Here is a 6,817-nt window from a genome sequence, read left to right as displayed (position 1 = left end):
ACCCAAAACCCTCCCAACCTTTTAATACCGGTTGGTGACACCAACCGGTACTAAAGGGCTCCCTGCCCCCGAAGCTGGCTCGTGCCACGTGGTTGCCCTTTAGCACCAGTTCATGCTGAACCGGTACTAAAGGGGGGCCTTTAGTGCCTACACTTTAGCGCCGGTTACCAAACCGGCACTAAAGGGCCTTACGAACCGGTGCTATTGCCCGGTTCTGCACTAGTGAATAGATAGTACAAGTCGAATAGTAGCTGACTTAACAACAGGACTAAATGTATCTTCATAATCAATACCAAATCTCTGTTTGAAACCTTTGGCAACTAGTCTAGCCTTGTATCTGTCTATGCTTCCATCAGATTTTCTCTTTATCTTGTATACCCATTTACAATCTGTGACATTGTGACCCTGCCTTAGTGGTACTAAATGCCATGTTTTATTTTTTTTCATGAGTGCATCATATTCGTGGTCCATAGCTTCTTTCCACTCTGTATGTGCAAGAGCATCATGCAAATGAGTTGGTTCGCCAACACTACTGAGAAAAAGCACGCTTTACTCTGTCATACCTGACTATACCGTCGGTGTATTCTTTTTCCTTGATAATACCTGACTGTGATCTAGTGTGCCGGCGAGGGGGTTGATGAGCTTCTGGTGCTGTAGACGTTGTAGGCACAGAAGATCCCAATGTAGCAGAGACTGTAGAGTCCGGTGTAGAAGATCCTGGCTCCCGATCCGAGGAGGATAGCCGCGTAGGATCTGCAGAGGATCCTCGCTCGTGATCCAAGGGCGATCCTGGCCCCGCGGGCTCCCCGCTGTCTCCTGCGCATGGGCTGGTGCATGGGCTGGCGCATGGGCTGGCGGGGTCCACCCGATGCGGGCTGTCGGCCACAACCACCTCAGGACCGGAGGCATCCGCACTGGCATCCGCCTGATTGGCTGCATGCCGATCCACTTCAGTGTTGGGGAACGTAGTAATTTCAAAAAAAATCCTACGCACACACAAGATAATGGTGACGCATAGCAACGAGAGAGGAGAGTGTCGTCCACATACCCTCGTAGACCATAAGCGGAAGCGTTATGAGAACGCGGTTGATGTAGTCGTACGTCTTCACGATCCGATCGATCCAAGTACCGAACATACGGCACGTCCGAGTTCAGCACACGTTCAGCTCGGTGACGTCCCATGAACTCCGATCCAGCAAAGCTTCGAGGGAGAGTTCCGTCAGCACAACGGCGTGATGACGGTGATGATGATGTTACCGACGCAAGGCTTCGCGTAAGCACCGCTACGATATGACCGAGGTGGGTTATGGTGGAGGGGGGCACCGCACACGGCTAAAAGATCAACCGATCAATTTGTGTGTCCATGGGGTGCCCCCCTCCCCCGAATATAAAGGAGTGGAGGAGGGGGAGGGCCGGCCCTCTACTATGGCGCGCCCTAGGGAGTCCTACTCCCACCGGGAATAGGATTCATCCCCTTCCATGTAGTAGGAGTAGGAGAGAAGGAAAAGGAAAAGAGAAGAGAAGGAAGGAGGGGGCGCCGCCCCTCCCCCTAGTCCAATTCGGACTAGGCCTTGGGGGGTGCGCAGCCTCCCCTCTCTCTTTCCCCTAAAGCCCAATAAGGCCCATATACTCCCAGGCGAATTCCCGTAACTCTCCAGTACTCCGATAAATACCCGAACCACTCAAAACCTTTCCGATGTCCGAATATAGCCTTCCAATATATCGATCTTTACGTCTCGAACATTTCGAGACTCCTCATCATGTCTCTGATCTCATCTGGGACTCCGAAGAACAACCTTTGGTACATCAAAACACATAAACTCATAATACCAATCGTCACCGAACGTTAAGCGGGCGGACCCTACAGGTTCGAGAACAATGTAGACATGACCAAGACTCATCTCCGGTCAATAACCAATAGTGGAACCTGGATGCTCATATTGGCTCCTACATATTCTACGAAGATCTTTATCGGTCAAACCGCATAACGGTATACGTTGTTCCCTTTGTCATCGGTATGTTACTTGCCCGAGATTCCATCGTCGGTATCTTAATACCTAGTTCAATCTCGTTACCGGCAAGTCTCTTTACTCGTTCCGTAATGCATCATCCCGCAACTAACTCATTAGTCACATTGCTTGCAAGGCTTATAGTGATGTGCATTATCGAGAGGGCCCAGAGATACCTCTCCGACAATCGGAGTGACAAATCCTAATCTCGATCTATGCCAACTCAACTAGTACCATCGGAGACACCTGTAGAGCACCTTTATAATCACCCAGTTACGTTGTGACGTTTGGTAGCACACAAAGTGTTCCTCCGGTATTCGGGAGTTGCATAATCTCATAGTCAGAGGAACATGTATAAGTCATGAAGAAAGCAGTAGCAACAAACTAAACGATCATCGTGCTAAGCTAACGGAATGGGTCAAGTCAATCACATCATTCTCTAATGATGTGATCCCGTTAATCAAATGACAACTCATGTCTATGGCTAGGAAACTTAACCATCTTTGATTCAAAGAGCTAGTCAAGTAAAGGCATACTAGTGACACTCTGTTTGTCTATGTATTCACACATGTACTAAGTTTTTGGTTAATACAATTCTAACATGAATAATAAACATCTATTATCTATCTATCTATTATCTATTATCTATTATTTATTTTATTAAAATGATAGAAAACTAACGGTAAAGATTTATCCCTTCAAAGTTAAGATATGTCAACGGTGCAGATTCAACCGCATATTACGATCATTGAATTTAGTCAAGGTGCGTGTAAGAGCATCTCCGACAGCCACGCAACGTGCCGCGCGCAAAAAAGGCATTTGTCGCGCGCCGTTCGCCTGATTTAGCGCTGCCGGCAGCGGTGGCTCCAGCAGACGCGTCAAAATTGAGCGCGCGCGTAGCTCCAGCGGTCGCGCTAAAATGCAGCGCGCGCTAAACAGTGCATACATTTTTTTAATAAAATTCATAGATAGAAAAAACGATACATAGATATTTTACATAGTTCCATAACATAGATAGATAAAAATTATTTAGATAGTGCAAGGACATAGATAAAAACTACTAGTGCAGCTACAGCCTACTCCCAGTCGTCGTCGTCGTCATCGTCATCGTCGCCATCCTCGCTGGTCTGATCCGAGGTATTGAGCCACATGTCTTTCCAACGATCATCATCAGACGTAAAGATCGTCTCACCACCATTCTCAACAACATCGCACTGGGATAGCGCCAGGGCCTTCCGCCGATGCCTGTCCAACCGCTCAGCGCGGCGCCTTTGCGTCTCCTCCTCGCGGTGCCTTGCCCAGTAGGCTTGCTCGTAGGAGACGTCCTCCGGGTGTTGCTGGCGCCACTCCGCCATGACCCGCTTGTCCTCATGGGCGACGAGGAGGCGGTTCTGCCACTCAGCGTGATACGCACGGTCTTGTGCCATGCAAAGACGAGGCGGCAGGGCAACTTCCAGCGCCTGCTGTAGCGTGTGGACGTCGTGGAAGTTCATCTGCTGGCTCGGCCTGCCTAGGCGCCACGCCGCCGTGTCGTACGCGCGGGCGGCCTCATGCGCCGTCTCGAAGGTGCCAAGGCCGAGCCGGAGTTGGCCGGACCATATCTCCGAGTAAAACCCGCCGTTGGGGCTCTGGCGGACGCCGCGGTAGCCCGACACTCCTCGGCGGCGCGGCGGCATGGTGGCGGGGCGCTGGAGCGGTGGCGCGCGGGGCAGCGGAAGCAACCGAGGAAGCGGTGGAGGGGCGCGTGGCAACGAAAGAGGAAGAGAAGCGTGTGGAATAGGCGCGTGGCGAGCGCCGCATTTTATAGACGCGCCGGAAGCGGTGCGCCAAAAAAACGCACGACCTACCGCCTTTTCCCGCGCGCGCAAACCTTTCCCACGCGCGCAACTTTTTCGCCACCACTGAAGCGCGCCGAAACGTCCCGCGCGCCTAAAAGATTAGGTTTACCGCGCGCGCCTTTTACCGCGGCTGTTGGAGATGCTAAGAGACGTACACGCTCAAGACTATGCAGCCATCGACAGATTGATTTTAGACAAGAGCACACGGACACGTACCTGTAGCTATGATTTTAGGCAAGAGCACATGGACACGTACCTGTAGCTACACAGACTACTAGGAAAAGACCCGGGACACTTTAGATAGGAAAACCTGTAGCACACGGACACGTAGACGAGCGTGTCTATGCAAATAGAGAAGCACACATACATGTGCCAGTAGCTCCACACGTTCTTGAAAGAACACACGCACGATATGACTTCCTGCTCCTGTACTCACTTACGCACTGTCTATGCAGATAGAGAAGCACGCATACACGTACCTGTAGCTCTACACGTTCTTGAAAAAACACATGCACGATCTGACTTCCTGCTCTTGTATGCACCGGCAGGAGCACGAAAGCGGGGCGCACACGATATGCGCCAACGGCGATCGATTACCCAGAAAATGAAAGGCGTGACAAGCGACAGCAATTAAAGTCAAAAACCATGTTGTATACCCCACAAAAAAACATGTTGTATAATCTCGCAAAAAAAACCATGTTGTATAAAAAGAAGTCAACAACCACGGCACCATTGCTACTACCTGTGTACACTCTTGATAGCTTGCTTATACTATATGATAATATAAGCAGTTTTTTTATGCTTTATCTGAAAAGTATCGCCAGAAAATTCATGGTCTTCCTCAAGAAAAAGAAAAGAAAATACATGGTCTAAAGAACAAACAGGTTAAGAAATCCAATGGGGATCGTGGGCAATGGGGCGATGCACACCAACCAACACATACGCACTTTTTTTTAGGGACACGCACGTGCATGTCTCATGCCTTAAGGTTGCATGTACTTGCGAATCAGCCTCTGGTTGAGTTGGTTAGGTAGACAGTAGTATCCCCAACCCACCAGGGTTCAAATCCTGGTGCTTGCATTATTTCTAGATTTATTAGGATTTTCAGCGATACGCTTTCAGTGGGAGGAGACGTTCTCGTCGACGACGAGGCGTCTACGGTGACTTCGTAAATCTCAAGATGATATGCCGGCTCAGTCTCTCGGAGATGCTCATAGGGGTAGGATGTGCGTGTGTGCGTTCATAGGGGTGAGTGTATGCGCGTGTATATGAGCGCTTGTGTCTGTACTTATGCTCAAAAAAAAGGTTGCATGTACTTGCTTGAGTAACCTCAGTGGAGAAGCCCATACGAACATGGAATTATAATATTCAATTAATTTTTATCCAGAGCACAAATTCTATTTTTGGTCCAATATAGACAGGAAACTTTTTTCATACGCCAACTATTTGTGTATATATAAAGTTACTATTTGTGTATATATAAAGTTAGTTTTTTTGATATATCATCAAAGAATTTTGCATATCTTAAATACCTCAAAACAATACAATTCATGGAAGTGCTTTCATGTATTTTGCCAATTGTTAACACATTTCAGTTTTACATTAATCCTATAAATAAAGGCAATGAAGGTGAGCATATTTAGAAGTTTGTCCAAAAGCTGAAAAAAAGACTTTAAATGGACTATGGTTTAAGAAAATTCCAGACAAGTTTGGAAGAACAATAAAAACCATGAATAGGTCATTTCAGTACTCATCATTCCATAAAAGTGGGTTAAATGCTTTGAAGCCATATGATGTTCGGAGCTGATATATTTAGTCAATGGTAGGACCGAGAATAACGAACATGTCTACAAATTTGCTTATGAGCTTCTAACTGTATATATTATAGATCATATAAAGACGTGGAACTTTTCTATACTACAGCTATTTGTGCATATATAAAGTTAGATTTGTTGATATACCATCGCTGAATTATTGCAGATCCAAAAATACCTTGATACTATTAATAATGCAATTCAAGGAAATGAAGAACTTTTGCAAAATGTTATTGCATTCACTTTTTTGTCATTTATTGAAACATGTTAGTATTACATTAAGCGATGAACGTGAGCATACTTAGAGGTCTTTCCAAAAGTTGAAAACTGGGATTTAGATGGACTGTGATTTAAGAAAATTCTAGACAATATGTGCTAATTTCAAGAAATCACCTTTTGTCTGTTACGGTTTCATGAACTTCAAGAAACCACCATATGCCCAAGTGATTACATGCACATGCTTGAGCTTGATAAAAGCCACCCATACATGGTGAAGAAATAGGAATCCAACATGTTGATTTGCATTTCGTTTATGAAAGCATATGTTTTGCATAATGGACAGTAGAATACAACTTACAATGACACTAAAGAAGCCAGCATGTGAATTCAATAATGCTAAAATATCTCCATCTTCGATCGTAGAGTGGGTCAACATTGTAGCAATGTAGCTAATTTGTAAATTTAGATATCAATACTAAATATAGAGCTTATTATGTGGGCAAAGACTACTACTCTATTTTAGAAATTGATAGGCAAGGCAAATTCCATGGCAAATATATGAAGTATCCGAATTTTATAGCACTTGATTGTGAGAATGTATAAGACCATTTGAATTCCGATTCCCATGGCCACATAGGTCATTTCAATATTCATAATTCTATAGGAAAAGTGGCAGGAATGCTGTGGAGACATGTCATGCGTGTTAGAATCTGGCATATTTAGTCAATGGTAGTATTTAGAATGATGAGCATGTCTACTTTACCAACATGCACGGGAAGTCGGTAGAGGTGTAAAGATATCAGTACAAAGGCATATAAAATTATTAACAAAATTTTACTGAAAAAATAGACATTCCTCGATGAGAAGAAGTGGAAAATGGAACAAGGGTAGTCTTTGTGTGGAAGCAAAAAATATTGATACATGGTACTGTTAAATA

At 45.6% G+C, this 6,817-nt stretch overlaps 1 pseudogene; it reads right to left on the bottom strand.

Annotated features, from left to right (window-relative positions):
• Nucleotides 1–3,266: 3,266 nt before the first annotated feature.
• Nucleotides 3,267–3,685, bottom strand: LOC147958049 (ethylene-responsive transcription factor 5-like; annotated as a pseudogene).
• Nucleotides 3,686–6,817: the final 3,132 nt, after the last annotated feature.

The sequence above is a fragment of the Triticum urartu genome, chromosome 7A (genome assembly GCF_056163025.1).
Source record: "Triticum urartu cultivar PI428250 chromosome 7A, HENAU_Tu73, whole genome shotgun sequence".
NCBI lineage: Eukaryota > Viridiplantae > Streptophyta > Magnoliopsida > Poales > Poaceae > Triticum > Triticum urartu.
Note: the sequence above shows the minus strand (reverse complement) of the source record. Positions and strands in the feature narration are given on the sequence as shown.